This window comes from Pongo abelii, chromosome 2 (assembly GCF_028885655.2).
Source record: "Pongo abelii isolate AG06213 chromosome 2, NHGRI_mPonAbe1-v2.0_pri, whole genome shotgun sequence".
Lineage (NCBI taxonomy): Eukaryota > Metazoa > Chordata > Mammalia > Primates > Hominidae > Pongo > Pongo abelii.
In genome coordinates, this window is record NC_085928.1 from 117,932,766 (window position 1) to 117,956,266 (window position 23,501).

Below are 23,501 nucleotides of genomic sequence, written 5' to 3' on the forward strand. Positions count from 1 at the left end.
TTTAGTTTTTCTTGGCCTGACTGTATTATTATCTCAGCTTTTCTACCTGGTGGATGATGTTTCTTTTTTAAATGGTGTTGCAAAATGGAAGAAATGAAAACAAGAAAGTTGTCCAAAGTCACTCAGATAGATATTGGCAGAACTAGAACTAGAATTCAGGCATTCTTGTTGTAGCCACTGAGGATTTATTCATTGGATTGGTTTGACATGGGGTCTTGCACAGATACACCTGTTCACTGCTTAAATCGTCAAGTCACAGAAAAGCATTTAACAGTCACAAGGAAAGTCCAATCCGGACAGGACACACAAACAGAAGCCAGTGTGTCTTATTTATTGGTGTTTAGACCTAATCTGGAGATAGCAAGGAAGCAATAGAGGCTCTTATCTCTGGCAGAAGCTTGGCAGGGCAGGTCAACAAATTACGAGAGAGATAGAAAACAACAAGGGCTACTGGCCTCATCTGGTTCTCTTTTTATTTATTCTTGACAAACGTGATTTATGAATCTCAGATCTCTTGTCCCATTATAGGATGGAGCTATCTGCTTTGTGCCCTGACACTATAATTTTGTTCTAAGCCATTCTGTCTACTCTTGTGCATTTCCTGGCCACATTTGTACACCCACTTGTCAGTTCCATAAATCATTATAGATAAGCAAATCCTTCTCTTAACCTTTGTAAAGATAACATGACCAATATTTTCTGAACACATTCTTGCCAGGCTTGCTTTGGGGAGATAAATGTGGCCTGTCTTGATGGTGCATCACTACACAATAGAGTGATTTATGAAGGGGGAGTGGGGCTCGTTCATTGTGGCTTACCTGGAGACTTTTCAAATGTCTTTTTTTTTTTTTTTTTCAAAGAATGCTGGTGAGTTGTAGACATAGTAAGGATATTTGACAAAGACTTTGTGATCGGAGTTTTTGCAGCTCTTTTTATGTATCAAAGTGGTGGTAGAATGTGAAAGTTTTATTACGGTCACTTGAATTATCCAGATATTCTTTTTGAGGGATATGAATGTTAGTTATATATTTTTTCTATATGTTTACATAGACACCACCAAAAGTAGCCTCTTTCCAGCTTCAAAAGCCACATGTTTGCAGTCTACCTCTAGAATGAAGAAAACTCAACTAAGATTCAGAGAAAAAACGAAACGTATGTGGCCCATGGGAAGAGCACTTTACTACAACATAACCATAATATTGCACATCAATAGAAAACCACATGCAGCATAAACTTCAGAAAAGGAAGTTGTGTTATGGTGGAGACACAGGCTGTGGAGCCAATAGGGATGGGTTTTCATCCCTATTTGTCAATGGAGTGAACTTACGCAAGTACTTATCTTGAGTTCACCTTTTCTGCTTCCTAATAAAATGAGGATAATGTGTATCTCAGTCTTGTAAGGATTAAAAGAGATAATATCCTGGCTTTCAGTGAAGAATATTTTTTCTACCTAGGTATGGAGAATTGGAATGATCATCCCCATTCCTCAGTTTGTAGTACATAGTTATCCTTGTTTACTGCACAGTCTCTCTTTTATTATTTTATTTATTGTCTCTTCATCTCCCATTCCCAATCTTGTTTCCTGTTCCCAATGGACACTCACTCTTGTGTGTCATTCCAGAGGCTCACCTGGCTTCTGATATAAGCTCTTATAAGCAAGGGTAAATCGGAGGCGCCTGCGTCATGGTCTTCAAATCATCCCACCTGCTGCCCTGTGCTCAAGAGCTGGGAAGCTGAGCTTCAGCTCCAGGGCTGTCTTTAATTCAGTTCAATCCACAGAATCTATGGAATGCCAGGTGATACACTTCAGTGTTGGCAGAATGAGGTGAGGGCTTTATTTGTTTCAAGATATAAATACACACACACATACGGACTCAAACACAGAGGATACACATATGTATGTACACATATAAACATATAAATGTATATTCTGAAACAAATAAAGTATATATATGTAAACACACACACAAAGTATACACACACATGCATATACATATATATGCTTTTTTTCTTTTCCTTTAAAAGGATATCATGGTTTTTTTTTTTCCATAGCATTCACTTAGGCTTCTCATGTAGATCTATAGGGTTATTTTTTATAGTGCACCCCCCCTCTTTTTTTCCTTTTTGCTGCTGGAATAAGGAAAGCCCTTTCTGGATATGATCTTTACCACTTGTTGGGGTGGGAACTGATGCCCTTGGTCCTGTTCTAAGTCTGTTCTAAGGTTCTGCTGGAATTTTCTTTGGAGGTGGATGAATGTGAATAATTCCCAGCCTGGTTCATTCTGAGTCCCTTGGCAGGGGAAACATGGAATCATGGAATATTTTTTTTTAACTTCCACTGTCTTTTTTTTTTCTTAAACAAATGGGGTTCATAACAATCTTTAGTCTGCATTATCTACTGCTATTAGAGCATACAGGGCTTCCTTTTTTGGGGACCCCTTCTCCGCAGACTGTCAGTTTCCCCCTCTCTTCCTCTAGGGTTGTTTTCCTGGAGTTGCAGGTGCGATTAGGTATAGAAATAAAGATTCGGAGGGATGTGGGAGTTGTGAGAGTGGGTGGGTACCGCACCCTGATTGCCACAAAACCAGCTACAGCAATAACAGAAGTTTTGTTTTGTAAACTTTGAGGCTATTAACAGATAAAGTTTCCCAATTTGGTTTAATTTTAATTATAGAGCCTGCTTCATAAAATGATGCTTTCATGCCTTTAATTCTGTTTAATTAGACGTCTATATTACCAAATTTTTCCTTATTATTATTGTTTTGTCAATAGTTTAACTTTTAGTCTCTTTGTGCCATTTTATTTCAGGTGTCCTTCCTTATATGTAAGATATAGTTGGGTTTACTTTTTAAAACAATCCGAGAATTTTCCCCCTTTGATAGGGGAATTTAACACATGCAATTTATTTTTCAAAATTATTTTTTATTTTTATAGGTACCTAGTAGGTCTATATATTTATGTGGAACATAAAATATTTTGATATAGGCATACAACGATAATAATCCCATCAGGGTAAATGGGTTGTCATCACCTCAAGTACTTATTCTTTCTTTATGTTACAAACATTCCACTTATACTCTCTTAGTTACTTTAAAATGTACAATAAATTATTGTAAACTACAGTCACCCTGTTGTACTACCAAATTCTAGATCTTACTCATTCTATCTAAGTGTATTTTTGTACACATTAACCATTTCTATTCCCCCCACCTCAACTACCCTTCCCAGTCTCTGGTTACCATACTTCTACTCTCTATTTCCATGAGTTCAATTGTTTTAATTTCTAGCTCCCACAAGTAAGTGAGAACATGAGAAGTTTGTCTTTCTGTGCCTGGCTTATTTCTCCAGTTCCATCTATGTTGTTGCAAATGTCAGGATCTCATTCTTTTTTATGGCTGAATAGTATTCCATTGTGTATATGTACCAAATGTTCTTTATCCATTCATCTATTGGCAGACACTTAGGTTGCTTCAAAATCTTAGCTATTGTAAACAGTGCTACAATAAACATGAGAGTGCAGATAGCTCTTTGAATTACTGATTTCCTTTCTTTTGGGTGTATACCCAGTAGTCAGAGTGCTGGGTCATATGGCAGTTCCATTTTTAATATTTTGAGCAACCTCCAAACTGTTCTTCATAGTGGGTGTACTAATTTACACTCCCACCAACAGTGTATGAAGATTCTCTTTTCTCTACAACCTTGCCAGCATTTGTTATTGCTGGATGAAAGTCAGTCATTTTAATTAGGATAAGATAATATCTCATTGTAGTTTTAATCTGCACTTCGCTGATGATCAGTGATGTTGCACACCTTTTTATATGCTTGTTTGCCATTTGTATATCTTCTTTTGAGAAATGTCTATTCAAATTTTGTACTCATTTTAAAATCAGATGGTTCTTTTTTTTCCCATTGAGTTGTTTGAGCTCCTTATATATTCTGATTATTAATCCCTTATCAGATGGGTAGTTTGCAAATATTTTCTCCCATTCTGTGTGTTGTCTCTTCCGTTTGTTGATTTTGCTGAGCAGACACTTTTTAACTTGATATGATGCCACATGTCCCTTTTTGCTTTGGTTGCCTATGCTTGTGGGGTATTATTCAATAAATCTTTGCCTAGACCAATGTCCTGGAGAGTTTCCCCAATGTTTTCTTTTTGTAGATTCATAGTTTGAGGTCTTAGATGTAAGTCTTTAATCAATTTTTCTTTCATTTTTGTATATGGCAAGAGATAGGGGTCTAGTTTCATTCTTCTGCATATGGATATACAGCTTTCCCAGCACCACTGACTGAAGAGACTGTCCTTGCCCCAGTGCATGTTTTTGGCACTTTTGTTGAAGAAGATAGCTCAGGCCATTTTTGTTCTAATTGAAGTATTTAGTCTTTTAACAGCTTTCTTATCTGCTTGTTCATCTACATACTTTCTTTACTTTTAATTTCCCCCATCACTTGTTAATAATATGTCATGCTTTCAGTTTTGCTTTTGTAGTTCAACTTTTCTAAGTCACATTAATCTCTATTTTTTCTTAAAATTTGGGATCAATTCAATGATTATGTCTTTCCTAAGTTATTCTTGGAATTAAAATTGCTTATATTTATCTCATTTATCATACTATTTCCTGATTTTTGACACTCTAATTTGGGATTATAAATCAGACTATTAGTACTGTTTAATCATATTTTAATATTACACTGTCTATAGATTTGATCCTGTTCTTTATGAACATCAAAAGAGAAATCAACTCTGACTTTGTGTTTTTGGTTCTTTGGCTTATTTTCTCACATGAAACAATGGCTTCTTCATTTTTCCAATTAGCTTTTAATTCCAGCCCATATTTTAGCCTATTAATTTTCAAGTTGATTTTGCACTTTTAAGACAGAGTTGATATATTCTTATATTTTAAAGCACAAATCAGACTTATACAAATAGTTTTTTTTTTTTACATTTTTTATCAGCTTCTTCCAAATGTTTGCTATACTTCTGAATCATGTAGGTAATAGAGGAAAAGATGAATGAAAGATGGCTCCTACGTATTCGGTGGGGGGAATCTAGTGGACTCTTTTGCCATTAGAGCATTCCATTTTGGACAGGTTAAATTCCTGATATCTCTTAGATAATCCTCTAGTGCCATCTAAAGTTTAAAGCTCACAAGAGTTCAAAGCTGGAGATGTAAATGTAGTTGTCACCTATATGTAGGTCCTACTAGAAACAACAAGACTTGAGTTTATCAGGGGAGGGTATAAAGAGAGAAGTAAAGATCTGGTCGTGAGGAATGCCAACATTTAGATTTGGGGTAGAAGAGGAAGGGTGTACAAAGAAGCAGAGAAGGAGCCAATAATGTAGGAAGAAAATGAAGAGATGATATATTACAGAATCCAAGAAAAGATTTGCCAAAGATTCAAGGAATCTGAAAAAAGATTCTATAATAGGTTTCTATTAAAGGCTACTCTTATTCATTTAGGTGTATCATTAAATTAGCCATTTAGATAATATAGATTTGCTAGAGTAAGTCAAATTCACTGAGCCACATATAAAATTGAACATAAGCTTGCTGGAATAAAGTGAACAGCCATCTAGTTGATGTTGGAATAGCAGAAAAAAAGTTAACCTGCCTTGTTTCCAGAATTCGTCATTCATCCTGTGAGAACAGGCAGCATCATGTTTTTGGACTGAAGGGTAGAGCAGTTGCGATAAGGATTTAAAAGACTTTATATTGTGTCTAAACATCTTCTACTTCTTGAACAATGTATGGCTCACCCTTTAAGCTAGTTTAGAGAAAAGAAAGTTATTGAACACTCAGAGAATCAGGCTTGGGGGATAAATAGGAAGAAAAACCAAAATGGTATTTTCTAGGACTCCTTCAGGCACATTTCCATGATGATGGGCACATGCCCCATAGTTTTCACTGAGCACAGTGACCTACATGGCTTCGAAATCCCCCAGCATTCCAGATTCTGAAAGCTTACTTTTTGTCTTCCAAGCTCTCTCTCCCTTTTCAATAAGATGGATTCAGTGCTGCATCTTTTCTTGTCTTGTTTTCTTTGTTGAAATCTGTGTCTGTTTTGCCTCCTTGTGCCCTGATTGTAAGGGAGGTGGGGGAAGCAAGTTTTCTGGTTTCTGTCTTGCACAGGTGGGTCTCACAGTCTGAAGAATTACCAAAGTACAGGATGGGTGTTCAAAAGATTCTGGGAATCCATAAATATGACAGATATAGAAAGTAGAGTGAACCCTAATAAGGTCACCTAAAGCTTCAGTTGTGGGAAAACTAAAGACTGCATAAGAAAATAGGTCCTGATGCAGTTCTGTAATCATTTTGTGATGTTTCCCCTCATGAGATTTTGAAACTAGGTTCTATCTTGCTAAAAAGAAAGAAAAACATTAATTTCTAAAGTTTGATTTTTCTAAGAACATGAGAATAATAAATAAGCATGAGTCTTGCTTTTTCTAACTTGCCTTATGTGCATTTGCTTCTTTTATTTAGTTTTTTAAAATGTCACTGTCTGGAATGGACTCTGAGATGGTAATTTGAATGCTGGAGGTTTTCTGGTGGTTCTCTTGGAAAGAAGAACTTTGGCACAACTTTGGGAGTGGTCATTCCCTGTGGCTGAGAGAAGTTCCTTTCAAGGGACATAAATGAGCTGTCAACAGCCAACAATCCTGACAGTTGGGTTGGGAGTGGGGAATGTACCTTGATTCTACAGGGGATATCTTGACAGTGTACCACAGAATCCTCTACAGTCTACCAAAATAAATCTGCTTATACAGATTATATAAGCAATTTATAGTGCATAGCTGCAAGTAGTCCATCAAGACTAGAAAGGAATGTCAAAGTTCTTGTTTAATCAGAACTAAAACATTGGAAGACTTATCTGCAGTGGTATAATCAGCAAGTTTCTCTTCTTTTTTTCTTGCTTGCTGTCACACCAATGAGAATTGAGTAGGTCAATGTGGTACCTAAATTTTAGCACCACCCAACAATTTAATATGTCTTACTGCTCTGTATTCAGGTGTTCAATTCGTATTCTAGACTGCCAGTGGGTGGCATGATGCTTAGAGAAACTTTTTGGGACTCTTCTTTCTTATTATAGAATTGAGGTCATGTGATCTCCACTCACATGTCACTTTCCTGCTCCATTAATAACATCATCGTTAGCTCAAAAACATTCCTGATTATTGTCGTAATGTTTGGAAAATTTTGAAATTTTAAACTTTAGGCTGAGAAGTTAGCTTTTACTTGGACAAGAATGGCTTATGTTTTCAGAAGTCCCTGTTGTTAGTTGCAGCAAAAGGGTAATTTCGAAAACTTATTTTATGCTTAATATTTTTTAAAAATTTTTTAGCGGCTCAACTAGAAAATAAACTCTGAAATTAGCATTCTTCTAACAGCAGCAGTCAGAGGTATTTATCGCATTTCCTGTGCCCAATTAGCAGCTAGTCTTCTAGGATAGTAGAATTTTAGAGAAAGAAAATAACAAACATTTATTGAGCACCTATTATGAGGCAAACACAATTAACTTGGTTCTCATAAGGAGCCTGTTTTGTGTTCACCTTGCAGAAGCAGAATAAATTCTCACCTGGAATTTGGTTTGAATATTGAGGCTGATGACACTGAATACCAAGAAAACTTGAGAGAAACGGGGGACTCCTAGAGGAAACTTGAAAGGCACAAGCAGGTCTGGGCTGGCTTAAGAAAAGTAGGAGTGGATTGGGCCCTTATAGTGGCTAGCAGGTGGGACTGGGGAAAATTTCCTGCCAATTCTATAGGAGGAGTTGCATGCAGGTGCTTTCTTACCAGCCTGACCATATGTGGTGCGAAAGGAGGATTGGGTGACGCTTAACAAAAAGTCAGTAGTCAAACATCAAAAATGGAGTCACACTCTATTACAGAGCTTGAAATGTATTTAGTGGGAGCTCCATTTTAAAAAGGAGGTTGCTTAGGGGTCACACAGTCAGTGAATACTGGAGCAAGAAAGATTCAAAATATGTGATATTTCCAAATCCCATTATATACATATATATATGTGTATATATGTATATATGTTTATATATGTATGTATGTATACATATAAATGCTCTATAAGGATTATATATTTATATAAAAATGATCTATAATTATATATATTAATTGTATAATATATAATTTATATATATCTATAATTATATAGAGAGAGCATTATATATATAATGTTCTATTAGAGTTTTTTATATATATATAATACATTCCTCTATAAGGGTTGTATGCTTGATAGAAGAATGAGTGATGAATAAAACTATGGTTTCCAAAATGTGTGAGCATTTCTTGAACTATAAATAAGTATTTATTTATACTTTGTAAGTATAAATAAAGGAGCTTCATTTAAATAAGATGGGAAAATGCTAGGTTAAACCCATTAAACTGTTTTTTCTTTTTAAACAGAATTTTTGCATTGTGAATCTTCAAGAGGAGCATGCAGAATGTCCCAATTTATTTGACCAGGAAACACCTTTTTTCCTAGCAATACACTTTTGGGAAATGCTGGGGTACACTAATTCCACTTGCTTTTATGTACATGGAATTAAGAGCCCTCCAGAAACATGATATCATTGTGTAGATAATCCTCTATCTACTTTATTATTTAAAAATAATATAGCTTTTCTTTTATGGAAAAGCAATTCATTTTTATTTTCTAATTTACATAAATAAAAGGGTAGTCAAAAAGAACCTACAACCTTACGTTTGCAGATCACCATTAACACTTTGATGCATATTCTTTCAGAAATTTAAAAAACATATATATTTATAATTACCAAAATATGAGATTACACTTTATTTTGTGTCCTGATTTTTCACTGAATAATCTATGATAGATTTTCATTTCAAAATCATACACCCAGTAGATTATTTTTAATTGTTGTTTAGATGTAATTTATTTAATTCATTCCATAGTGTTGAATATTTGCCTGCACTGTGACTATTAAAATCTTACCACTGTTAAAAACAGTGCTGTAATAAACGTTCCTGTAGCTAGGTCTTTACATACATCCTTAACAACATCTTTAGGATAAATCTTGGGGAAATTAATTAAACTTTCTCATTCTTCAGTTTTGTCAACTGTAAAATGGAACTTCTAATAGCATCTGTCTCAGAGAGCTGATATGAAGGTTCAAATAAGTATTCTGTGTGCATGTTTAGATCACTGCCTAGCACTTACTCATCACTCAGGAGGTGTTGGTGATTATTATTTTATTGCCACACTTAGTAATTTGTAATCCTACCTGGCTGTGCTCATTATTCTCTTGATTTACCTGGTTCTTCAGTGGCAGGTCAGCTGCAGCGGCCCTCTCTCCCACAAGGCCATCTTCTGTGCCAAATTTAGCATTGTCCTGTGTAAGTCCAAGTAAGTCCAAGGTCTTCAGAGGCCTGAAGAGGGAGATCTGGGGAAGTTGTGACTGTTATGGGACATACCTCAGCCTCACAAGAGTCAACAGGGACTGAGCCAATAGGATAACTCCCCAGTCAGTTCCCTGTCATGATTTTTCCATTTCCCAACCAAACAACCCACAGGTTTCTGAAATTATACCCTGGAAGGATAAGTATTAGGTGGGTGCCTTGCTTGCATTAGTCTCTTTCTTTGTAAAAGGAGAAATATGGTGTGTTTGTGAATACTTTTTTTCATTGGTGCAGAGTTCTCTTTTTCACCACAACTGAAAAAACATAATTGGGGTGTGGACTGAAAGGCCGTTTTACCTTTATAGCCCAGAACAATCCTGTGTTTGTTCTGGAATCTGTTCTTGTGAAATATCAGAGTTGGGGGGTCTGGGGTTGGGTCCCAGCAATTCTAATTGTGATCAGGCTTGCTACACTGGAAACAAACGGAGGGCTGGCCCCAGCCTGGCTTTAACAAGGTGCCATTTGGTTTGAAAAGTGTCTTACTCACTCTCCTGGGATGACTTGTCAGAATACTAATGATATAATCTCTCCTCTAGTGGCTCAGGTCCGCCTGGTAATCTGCTACAGCCCTTGTATTTATTCTTCCTTTAGACATAACTTCACAACATGGAGGAATTTGGATAGCACCTCAAGTTTTTGGTCTAGACCATGTCTGAACTTAATTTAAACCACTTTAACACTGACCTGTTCGGCCTGGATTTGTCCCTTCAAGCTGCTGCCCCCGCAGCCACCATATGACTTGTGGGAAGCCCCTCCTGTCTGAACAGAGGACCTCTTGCTTTTCTGTCCACTTGTGGTCATCCTGGCCCTTCCCCTCTTAGCTGGGAACTCTGTCCTGGGCATAAACATTCAGCTATAGACATAGAACAACCTTAAACAGTGGCTCCAGTTCCCTTGGATCCTCCTTGTCATGCCTGCTACTCTGTGTATGATCACTTCATGCTATTTTTTCCCGTGGCAGACTGGGTTAGATATCCACCTATGAGCCAGTAGTTGGTGGTTAGGGAAGCTGACAGTTTCAAAGATGGCAATACCTGTGGGAATCATGTATGTGAGAGAAGGAGGAGAAGGGGGAAGTTCTGTGAAGAAGGGAGATGGTCCTTGGCAGATCATCCCTTATTGATCATTACAGTTATAAACTTTTAGATTGGCAGGAAAACAGGTGCTAGGTATTAGTCATCTTTTGCTGCAGTAACAAACAACTCAATTCTCAACAGAATAAAACTAAACACTTATTTCTTTCTGACGTTACATGAAGTCCACAAATTGGCTGTGATTGTGGAGACCTTTCCTGGCTTCCAGGCATCTTCTCATCCCAGGACTCAGGCTAAAGGAGTAGCCTCTATTTTTCATACTGCTCTTGTAGAAAAAGGCAAAAATGCAAGAGGCTAATCTGACTGAAAAAGCACATTTAAAGTTTCTGCTCACATGTGGCAAATCTCATGTTTGTCCACATTCCACTGTCCCACTGCAGTCATGTGGCCCACATGAGGGGAGGGGCCCAGGAGGACTGCAAGTAGAGTAAAGAAGTGTATCCTGCCAACTTGGGAGCACTCAATGTCACATGGCAAAGGTTGTTGATGAGTGATCCTCATTATTCATTACAGAAGAGGGAGCAGGAGGTGTGAGTTAATGGGAGTAAGGGCAGGACAACATATGGAGACTTTAAAATAACTTGGCCCTTAAGGAAATGGAGTTGTGGTAAATTGTGAGGGTGGTAGATCAAAGTGGCATATTTTTCCCCCAGTGGAGAATTTTCTGCACAGAAGTGCAAGAGAAGCCACAAGACAGAATATAATAACTTAATACTTTTAGCCTACATTCATTGAGAGATTACTCTGTGTGGCCACTTTACATTTGTCAACAGTCTTCAAGAACTTCATGAGGCAGGTACTGTCATTATTTCTATTTTAGCAATGAGGATAATGAGGCTGATAATATATAACTTGCTTAGTCATAGAGCAAGTGAGTGACAAAGTTGGTATTTAAGCCTAGTTGATGGACTGTAAAGTCTTGATTTGTTTCTTATTTACTAGATAAAGGTGATAGGAACACCTCCTTTCCCCCACTCCCACTACCCTGTACTTCTAATAAATCCAATAGGCATGTAGGTCATATCTTGCATGTACTGGAGCAGGTGGTAAATGTTTGATGTCATTGATCAGTCAGCTCACGTAAACATTTGCCTTGAACCTGTGCTTTGGGTGTGCTACAAATGTTGTAGTGAATACTGGACCTTTGGTAGGATTTTTCTGCTTCTTGGCTAGATGTGGCCAAAGCAGCCAGAACTCCTGGCGATTGCATCCAGATGTTGCTTTTAACTAGAAAACAAACAAAATTTACCTCGGTCTCTCTCTGGATCCAACAGAAGAGTTTTGGGTTTACTGTACTCCTTGGTGGATTTGCTGACACATTTCTTTTTATTTAGGGCCAAATGTTCTGAAAGCAGAGCTTGCATTGTATTTGCCAAACATGCATAAGAACACAAACAAAACTCATGTTTGCAAGCCCCAAATAAGTGCTTCTTGTGCCTTAAATGCCTTTTGAAAACCATCCAGTGCCACAGTGTGTAGGCTTTTTGAACAATTCTCCATAATTGTATATGCAGAGGATGTATGCTCACAATTGCATGAATGTCTTTAATTGCCTTTGATTACATGGCACACTCTGTCCTGCCCTCTTAAAATAAGTGTTCTTTACACACCAATGGCTTCCTAAATTTGAAATAGATTCCTCTGGAGTGGAATTTTGTACAATAAAATTTTCTAATTGGAGCTGGGGTGAAAGGAGAAGGAGAAAGGGAAGAGGACACCACATTCTAAACAAATAAAGAAAAATTCAAGTATAAATTGTTACATCCCACTGCTCGTCTCCCAAACAACTCTGTGGGCAGAGTAGAGTGGGCACATTGGCTAAGTTCCCTCTGGGTGGTGGACTTGTGCAGTCCTAAACAGCATCCAGTGTTTCTTGGAGTCTTGTGTAAATGTAGAATTCAAATGGGCTGATCATAGGCAAGACAGAAGAACATGTGGCAGGAGTGTATTTCATACCTTCCACTCATGTCACCATGGTCCCCAATATTCATCCCTATCATCCATGATAGGGACAGGGGTGAAAAAGACTTACAAGGAACCCAGGCTATCAGATTGTGGTAGTCCACATAGAATTGTTTGGATGGGGGCTGGAGAGAATTTCCAAGATCTGACAAGTATTACTCCACACAGATGACAAAGAGTAATGGATTGGCTGTAGGTAATTCATGGTCCTTATCAGAAGGTAATGGGAAGGATAACAACTTAGCACCATCTTGGTTTACTCAAAGCTCTTCTTTGCTGGTGATGCAAGCAATAGCTTGCTGTGGTTTACAAATTCTCCATTTTATCCTCTCTATTCCAAAAGTTGTCTTCCTCCTCCTTTCCCCAATGCTGTGTGTCTTTTAAAATTGTCTTTTAGGCAGAGAATGTTGCCCTCTATAAGAATGCAACCCCACTTTTCTGACCTGTGCTCTGGTGCATGGATATTTTGGTTAACATGTGAGTATTTATAGTTTTTTTTGGGGAGGTTCTGTAGTGCGTAGGTCCAATCAAGTTGTTTGGACTTGGGGAATGAAGTTCAGTGGCTGCAAGTAGGCAGCATAGATTAATTCTTAGAAATATATGCCACTGCAATAACATACTGTTTATTGAGCTGTGCACACAATGAGCCAAACACTGCATAAGGGACTCTTCAAACATTTTCTCCTCCAACAAATAGGAAAGATGCATATTACTATTCCATTTTAACCAATGAGGAGATTATGAATCTGAATGTACCACTAATTCCCAGGCCTGAGAATGCAATTGGATATGTCTGATTCTGGAACATGTGATCTTTCTGATAACATCAGAAGGCTAGCCTGCCTCATTATGAAATTTCCAAGGTCTTTTTTTCATGTCTCATTTTTCTTTTGGTTCATTTTCCCTTGTCGCCAGTGTTCAGTGATAGGTCCTATGTGATCCTCTGGCATGTCAAACCCAGATCTGACAGCGTTTGTTTATAATGTTACATTGCTGCTGTTGTTTTTTTTTAGACTGCATTTCTGAAATTAGGTTTTGGAGGTTAGTTCCATGTAGAGGAGCTATTCCCAAAGAGCCTTGCAAGGGTCTGTAGGTGCTGGAATAAGATTTTTCTAGCATTGTTTCTTATACAGTTTTGCTAGACAAAAATTAGGCCAAGTAAGACAATACTCTGCAAAGAGACTGTGTAGTAGACACTGTAGTGCCTCCCCCAGTTCCCCCGTGTTGTGCACCCATCTTCTCAGCTTCTGTGAACGTCAGCTGCTCATGTTTCACAGACACTCATCTTTTCTGGAAAATTACCCTGGAATGAGGGAAACTATCTGGCCTGCAAAGTTATGGGGTATAAACTTCTTTTTCTTCAGAAGGGGTGCCTCTGAGGTGTGGATTTCTCTCCAGACCCCTCTATATATCAGGGCTAGACCAGACTATGCCTGAGACCACATTCTTGCTCAACATCTTCCTCTTGCTCTTCCTACCATCCTTCCTTCACAGGTTTCTCATAAGAGTGCTGTCCCAGCAAACCACACGTACTTGATTCTTGTCTCAGGCTCTGCTTCTAGAGATGTTTACCTAAAATAGGCTGCTGATATCAGTCTGGTCTGTTCTCAGCACAGAATCTTGAATTTGATAGCTGAGCAAGATCTATTTTATTTCCAACAGCTATTCCTAATTGTGTTCGAAGGAGTTATTTAATAGATTTTGGAGACATTAAAAAGGCTATTTGAGAACAACTGAACCCACTTATAAAGTAACAACCATATAGACTTTTCAAGAAAGTTGACTCAAACATAAGTAATCCAACAACTATGGATACTATGTAATGGGTCCGTGTACTAATTTCTGACCTTTTCCCCCTTGACCAGATAGATTTTCCCCAAGGGCTTATTCTCTCTTGTCTTCCAGTCTGCACTTTCTTTTCTTCCATTTGTCTGTGTTTTGCTGTGAGTAAATTGCTACTCTTGTCTCACACTATTTTTATTTTTTGCTGGCATGCAAGGAAAGTGGGGTTTTCATTTCAGAATGCTGAGTCTCAGTCTCTCCTTACATACTTGTTTGAAACTTATTTTAAATATTTTTAAGTGCTAAGTGCTAAATATTTAATGTTGTGGAAATGCTTCTTTGTTTTGAGGTCTTTTGCTGTCTGCCTAGGGCCTGCATCCGTGTGCTGCAACTCTGTTATTTTGCTCTTCATTATACCCTGCCTTTTTCCTGAAATGATTCTGATCAGTGTCTGAGCTGAAAACAAATCCCTTTTGGGGATGAATCAGGGCACCACGACAATTCCTGTGTAACCTCACCAAACATCCACTCTTGTTGCAGATTAGAGGCTCTAACTGTTGAGTTACTTCATGTCCAATATACTTTGAGTAAATGATTTAGTCTGATATACATTCTTTGAAGTTTGTGGTTTCTGGTAATGTTGCCTATGAAGGTTTTTAAGTCAGTTTTCCTTCTGAATATGTCGTTCTGAGTTTTACAAAGTGGGCCTTAAAATCCTTCAAGGAGGGAGAAAAGAGTAGAATCAGAAACTACTATTTATTGTATCTTTTTTTTGATATAGGAAAGCAATTATTGAGTTAGGCAATAGGTTGGGAAACTTCTTATTTGCAAGGCCCCTTCACCATCGCATATCCACTGAACCAATACTCACTGACATACCTTTGTCCACACCATTCCCTCTGCTTGAATGCTTTCAGCTTTCCTGTCTACTAAGCTACATTTCATTCGTGTTTCAAGATCATATCCCACTGTCCTTAAAAAGTCTTTTTTAACTGTACTGTCCAATTCTTACATGACTTTACTGTCTTTTGAACTCCTAAAGCATTACTTGTACACGAATGGCAAATAGATGTCATTGCATATGCATACTCTGACTCCTGGTGGCTACCAACTATATTGTGTTGAGAAGATGTTAAACTCAGGCTCTATCCAGGCTTGTTGGGAAAAGGAAGTGCTGTAAACTAAATGGTTGTGACCACCTCAAATTCATATGCTGAAGCCTAATCCCCAATGTGATGATGTTAGGAAGTGGGCTTTTGGGGGTGGGGGCGGGTAATTAGATCATAAGGGATTAGAGCCCTTATAAAAAGAGACAGGGGAGAGATGGTCTCTTTCGCTCTCTTTCTTGGCCTTGTGAGGATACAGTGAGAAGGTGGATGTATACAAGCCAGGAAATGACCCTTCTGAGACACTGGATCTGCTGGCACTTTGATCTTGGACTTCCCAGACTCCAGAACTATGAGAAATAAATGTCTGTTGTTTAAGCTGCCCAGTCTATGGTATTTCTGATACAGCAGTCCTAACTAAGACAAAAAGTATGATTGATTGGGAATGTCTCCCATAGGTATCAATGGTAGGCATGGCCCTATGTTTGACATACTTGGTTTATACCATTCATATAACAATTTTTAAAGTTATTGTTTAGAAACATAATCTATCTCTCTAGCTAGATTGCATACTCACTGAGCAAGTGGACCATCTACTTCTCTATAGCCACAGAGCTTAGCTTCTCACACAGAAGGTATTTTTCATAATAAACCATTAATGACTTGTACGGCACAAATAATATCTATAGGCTCCTACAGCTTCATTGTTCTTTAGATAGTTAAGAACTCCTCTTGGAGCTTCTCTTGAGTGCTTAACCTAAAACCAGGCGGAAATGCACAATTCAAAGAATCATAGGCATGAAACATGGTTTCACAATTAAAATCGAGAGAAAGAAGGTGAAGCTCCATTTGACTTAGAAACACTAAAAACACCCTTTCATTTGCCTGTGGGAATTTTTGTTTTTAAAAATTTTCCATTGCAAACAATGATTTTCAAAAGAAAACCGCTTATTAAAGTGAGCTTAAAACTTAAGTTGGATCCTTTCACGGAAAACTAATTATGAATTATATCTTTATTAAATACATATCCACAAACATGCAAAACTTTCCAGATTGGGAACATATTTCCCCACTAAATCTAAATCCTAGAAGAGTTTGCGTCATTAAGGAAAGAAAACGAGCATATATTCAAAGTCCAAATTCATTAAACAACTGAGAACAAGGGTCAATATATGAATGAACAATCTGTTTGTTTAACTTTCAAAACGTTTCTGAAGTTTCTGATGTACCATAGGGATGTCTGTTTCTTTGGAGGTGAATAAGTAGAATAGTTATTACCAAGTCCTGGACCTCAACACTTGGTTTATTTATAATAAAAAAAATCAGAAAATTGTGTGACAGCAATCAGCATGTGATCATTAGTGGAAAGTATAGAATTTACCTGAGGGCAATTTTCAGACTCATTCAGCAGCTTGAGAAGCCCAATAAACTATAAAGACAAATTTTTAGAATGACATCTTCCAGTGAAGGAATTAACAGTACAATTTTTATTGTAATTGAAAGCCAAAAGGTACACATATTAAGTGTCTAATAGGTGTCAGGCATTGTGCCACACATTGCATACTTACAAAAATGAATAGTTCGAAAGTAATTAGAAAGAGTATGGGTCTGACACTTCATTATTACGGATTAACATCTGGCAGTATAACTAATTGTGGAAGCCTGGGGAGGTTACTGATCTTTTCTGAGCCTCAGCTTCATTATCTATAATCTAATGATGTTGACTTCAAATGCTGTTATGTGAAATAGGTGAGATGAAATAGATCTAAAGACAACTGGGAGAGAAACAGAAGCTGCTTGTAGAAGACTTAGGTGGGAAGCTGCCTGTTGTTGGGAGATAAAAGACCACATGATGTAGGATAGAAGCCTTTCTTGAAAAAGGGAGAATATATTAGTCGGAGGTTCTCCAGAGAAACCAAACCAAAAGGATCTCTCTCTCTCTGCCTCTGTCTCTCTCTAACCAAATATATGATGGTGGTCTCATAAGATTATAAAGAAGCTGAAAAATTTTCATTGCCTAGCCACATCATAGCCATTGTAACCTCACAGAGCAACACATTACTTACGTGTTTGTGGTGATGCTGGTATAAACAAACCTACTGTGCTAGCAGTCATATAAAGGTATAGCACATACAATTATGTACAGTACATAATAACCAATAATTATAATAAATGACTATGTTACTGGTTTCTATATTTACTGTACTATACATTTTATCATTATTATTGAGTGTACTTTTTCTACTTACCAAAAAAGTGTAAAACAGCCTCAGGTAGGTCCTTCAGAAGTATTCCAGAAGAAGGCATTGTTATCCAAGGGAATGATGGCTCCATGCATGTTATTGCCCCAGAAGACCTTATTTCAGGGTGAAATAAGAATGGGGGTAGAAGACAATGATATTGATGATCCTGATGCTCTGTAGGCCTAGGCTAATGTATGTGTTTATGTCTAACTTTTAAAAATATATTGTTATTTTTAAATTTTTATTTTTATGGTTACATAGTAAGTGTATGTATTTATGGGGTGCATGAGATGTTTTGATGCAGGCATGAAATGTGTAATAATCACATCATGGAAAATGGGATATCCATCCCCTTAAGCATTTATCCTTATGTCACAAACAATCCAATTATATTCTTAGTTATTTTAAAACGTACAATTAAATTATAATGACTATAGTTATGCTGCTGTTCTATCAAATACTGGACCTTACTCATCAATTCTAACTCTTTTTGTTGTACCCTTTAACCATCCCCATCTGTCCACCAACCCCCTCACTACCCTTCCCAGTATCTGATAACTCCCCTTCTACTCTCTATCTCCATGAGTGCAATTGTTTTGATTTTTAGATCCCACAAATAAATGAGACCATGTGATGTTTGTCTTTCTGTGTCTGGCTTATTTCACTTAACATAATGACCCCCAGTTCCATCCATGTTGTTGCAAATGACTGAATCTCATACTTTTTAATGGCTGAATAGTTGTCCATTGTGTATATGTACCACATTTTCTTTATCCATTCATCTATTGATGGACACTCAAGTTGCTCCCAAAACTTGGCTATTGCAGACAGAGCTGCAACAAACATGGGAGTGAAGATATCTCTTCGATATACTGATTTCCTTTCTTTTGGGTATATACCTAGCAGGGGAATTGCTGGGTTGTCATATGGTAGCTCTATTTTTAGTTTTTTGAGAAACCTCCAAACTGTTCTCCATAGTGGTTATAATTAAATGTACATTCCCAGCAGTGTACTAGGGTTCTCTTTCCTTCATGTCCTTGTCAGCATTTATTATTGCCTGTCTTTTGGATATAAGCCATTTTAACTGGAGTGAAATGATATCTCATTGTAGTTTTGATTTGCGTTTCCATGATAATCAATGATGTTGAGCACCTTTTCATATGTCTCTTTGCCATTGGTATGTATTCTTTTGAGAAATGTCTGTTCAAATCTTTTGTCCATTGTTTAAATTGGATTATCAGATATTTTCCTATAGAGTTGTTTGAGCTTCTTATAGTAGTCTGATTATTAATCCCTTGTCAGATGTGTAGTTTGTGAATATTTTCTCCAAGAGTAGGAGAAACTGTTTGTCTCTTTATTCTATTGATTGTTTCCTTTGCTGTGCAGGAGCTTTTTATCTTATTGTGATCACATGTGTCCATTTTTACTTTGATTGCTTGTGCTTATGGGGTATTACTCAAGAAATCTTTGCCCAGACCAATGTCCTGGAGATTTTCCCCAATGTTTTTGTGAAGTAGCTTCATAGTTTGAGGTTTTATATTTAAGTCCTTAATCCATATTGATTTGATTTTTTGTATATGGTGAGACACAGGGGTCTAGTTTCATTCTTCTGCATATGGATATCCAGTTTTCCAAGCACCATTTATTGAAGAGACTGTCTTTTTCCCAGTGTATGTTCTTGGCACCTTTGTCAAAAATGAGTTCACTGTAGGTGTGTGGATTTGTTTCTGCGTTCTTTATTCTGTTGCATTGGTCTATGTGTCTGTTTTTATGCCAGTATCATGATGTTTTGGTCACTATATCTTTGCAGTAAGTATACTTTGAAGTCAGGTAAAGTGATTCATCCAGTTTTGTTCTTTTTGCTTAGGATAGCTTTGGCTATCCCGAGTCTTTTATGGTTCTATATAAATTTCAGAATTGTATTTTTGTATTTCTGTGAAGAATGTCATTAGTATTTTGATAGGGATTTCATTGAATTTGTAGATCGCTTTGGGTAGTATGGACATTTTAACAATATTGATTTTTCTATTCCATGATCATGGAATATTTTTCCATTTTTGGTGTCCTCTTCATTTTCTTTTGTCAGTGTTTTATAGTTTTCATTATAGAGGTCTTTCACTCTTTTGATTAATTCCTAGCTATTTAATTGTTTGTGGCTATTGTGAATGGTATTAGTTTTTTGATTTGTTTTTCAGATTGTTCACTATTGGCATATAGAAATGCTGCTGATTTTTGTATGTTGATTTTGTATCCTGCAACTTGACCGAATTTGTTTATCAGTTCTAACAGTTTTTTGTGGAGTCTTTAGATTTTCCCAAATATAAGATTATGTCATCTGCAAACAAGGATAATTTGACTTCTTCTTTTCCAGTTTGGATGCTCTTTCTATCTTTATCTTTTCTGATGGCTCTAGCTAGGACTTCAAGTACTATATTGAATAACAGTGGTGGAAGTGGGAATCCTTGTCATGCTCCAGATCTCAGAGGAAAGGCTTTCAGCTTTTTCCCCATTTAGTATGATACTAGCTCTGAGTAGGTCATATACAGCTTTTATTGTGTTGAGGTATATTCCTTCTATACTCAGGTTTTGAGGGTTTTATCATGAAGGGATGTTGAATATTATCAAATGTTTTATCAGCATCAATTGAGATAATCATTTTTTTGGTGTTTCATTCTGTTGATGTAATGTATCACATTGATTGATTTGTGTATGTTGAACCATCCTTGCATCCCAGGGATAAATTTCACTTGATTGTGATGAATGATTTTTTAAATGTATTGTTGAATTTGGTTTGTGAATATTTTGTTGAGGATTTTTGCACCAACATTCATCAGGGATATTGGAATGTGGTTTTCTCTTTTTGATGGGTCTTTGTCTGATTTTGGTAGCAGGGTAATACTGGCTTCGTAGGATGAGTTTGGAAGTATTCCCTCCTCATGATATTTTTCTGAATAGTTTGAGTAGGATTGGTGTTAGTACTTCTTTAAATGTTTAGTAGAATTCAGCAGTGAAGCCATCAGGTCCTGGGCTTTTGTTTACTCAAGGACTTTTTATTACAGCTTTAATCTCATTATTTGTTATTGGTCTGTTCGGATTTTTGATTTCTTCCTGGTTCAATCTTGTTAGGTTGTATGTTTCTAGGAGTTTGTCCATTTCCTCTAGATTTTCCAATTTATTGGCATATAGTTGCTCATTGTAGCCACTAATGATCCTTTGAATTTTTGCAGTATCAGTTGTAATGTCCCCTTTGTCATCTCTGATTTTCTTTATTTGTATCTTCTCCCTTTTTTCTTAGTCAGGCTAAAGGTCTGTCAATTTTGTTTAACTTTTCAAAAAACCAACTTTTGTTTCATTTATCTTTTATATTGTTTTCTTAATTTCAATTTCATTTATTTCTGCTTCGATCTTTATTACCTATTTTCTTCAATTTTGTGTTTGGCTTGCTCTTGCTTTTCTAGTTCTTTAAGATGCATTGTTAGGTTGTTTATTTGAAGTTTTCCTTCTTTTCTGATGTAGGTATTTATGGCTATAAATTTGCTTCTTATTACTGGCAAGGGAGTGTCTATCCTTGGGATAAATTTATCCCTGGGATGCAAGGATGGTTCAACATACACAAACACAGCATACCATAGGTGTTGGTATGTTGTGTTTCCATTATCATTTGTTTCAATAAACTTTTCCATTTTCCCCTTAATTTCTTTATTGACCTACTGGTCATTCAGTAGCATATTGTTTAATTTTGATTATGTATATAGTTTCCAAAATGTATATTGTTATTGGTTTCTAGGTTTATTTCTTTGTGGTTGGAGAAGATTCTTGGTATTTTTTTTTAATACTTTAAAACTTGTTTTGTGACCTAATATATAGTCTGTCCTTGAGAATGATCCACGTGCTGAGAAAAGAATGTGTGTTCTGAAGCTGCTGAATAAAATGTTCTGTAGGTAGCTATTAGATCTATTTGGTCTATAGTGCAGATTAGGTTTGAGATTTCTTTTGATTTACTGTCTGGAAGATCTGTTTAATGCTTAAAGTAGGGTATTGAAGTCTCCAGCTACTACTGTATTGGGATATCTCTCTCTCTTTAACTCTGATAATATTGCTTTACATACCTGAGTGCCCCAGTATTGAGGGGATATATATTTAAAATTGTTATATCCTCTTGCTGGATTGACTCCTTTATCATTATATAGTGACCTTCTTTGTCTCTTCTTACAGTTCTTATCTTGAAATGTATTTTGTCTGATATGATATAGCTATTCCTGCTCTCTTTTTTTTTTTTGGTTTCAATTCCATCCCTTTATTTTCAGTCTGTGTGTATCTTTATAAGTGAAGTGTGTTTTTAATAATCATTGGGTTTTGTTTATTATTTTAATCCATTCAGCCACTCTATATCTTTTGATTGATTGGAGAGTTTAGTCCCTTGATATTCAATGTTATTATTGATAAGTAAGGACGTCTACCATTTTGCTATTTGTTTTCTGGTTGTTTTGTGGTCTTCTCTTCCTTATTTCTTCCCTTCCTGTCTTTTTTTTTTTTTTTTTGACAGTTTCGCTCTTGTGCCCAGGCTGGAGTGCAGTGGTGCAATCTCGGCTCACTGCAATTACTGCCTCAGCCTCAGTAGCTGAGATTACAGGTGCCTGCCACCACGCCCAGCTAATTTTTGTATTTTTAGTAAAGATGGAGTTTCACCATGTTGACCAGGCTGGTCTTGAAATCCTGACCTCAGGTGATCCCACCCGCCTTGGCCTCCCAAAATGCTGGGATTAGAGGTGTGAGCCACCGTTCCTGGCCCCTGTCTTCTTTTTAGTGAAAGTGACTTTCTCTTGTGTTATGATTTAATTTTTTTATTATTATTTTTATGGATCCATTGTATGTTTTAAAATTTGAGGTTAACATGAGGTTTGCAAATACTATCATATAACCCATTATTTTAAATTAATGACAACTTAATACTCATTGTATAAATAAACAAGCAAAAAGATAACTGATAATTCTACACTTTATCCCCCGATTTTTAAATTTTTATTTTTTAATTTATATCTCATTGTACTCTTTATTTCTAATTTTTTAAATTTCACTTTAAAATTTTAATCTATTTATGTATTTATTTATCATGTTATGAGACTGGCTAATTTTTGTATTTTTGGTAGAGGCAGGGTTTCACCATGTTGCCCAGGCTAGTCTTGAACTTCTGGGCTCACATAATCCACCTGACTCAGCCTACCAAAGTGCTGGGATTACAGGTATGAGCCACCATGCCTAGCCAGTCATTGTACTCTCTTTGTCTTAAAAAGCTGTTGTAGTCATTATTTTTCAATGGTTCATCATTTAGTCTTTCTGCTTAAAATAAGAGTGACTTACACACCACAGTTACAGTGTTATAATATTCTGTGTTTTCTGCGTACTTGCTATTACCAGTGAGTTTTTGCCTTCAGATTATTTCTTACTACTCATTAATGTCTTTTTCTTTCTGATTGAAGAACTTCAACACTTCTTGTGTAGGATAGGTTTGGTGTTAATGAAATCCCTCAGCTTTTGTTTGTCTGGGAAAGTTCTTATTTCTTCTTCATGCTTGAAGGATATTTTTGCTGGATATAGTATTCCAGTGTAAAAGTTTTTTTCTTCAGCACTTAAATATGTCATGCCACTCTCTCTTGGCCTGTAATGTTTCCACTGAAAATCTGCTTCCAGATGTATTAGAGCTCCATTTTATGTGATTTGTTTTATTTCTCTGTGTGCTTTTAAGATCCCTTTTTTATCTTTGACCTTGGGAGTTTGATCATCAAATACCTTGAGGTAGTCATCTTTGGGTTAAATCTGCTTGGTATTCTATAACCGTCTTGAACTCAAATATTGATATCATTCTCTAGGTTTAGGAAGTTCTCT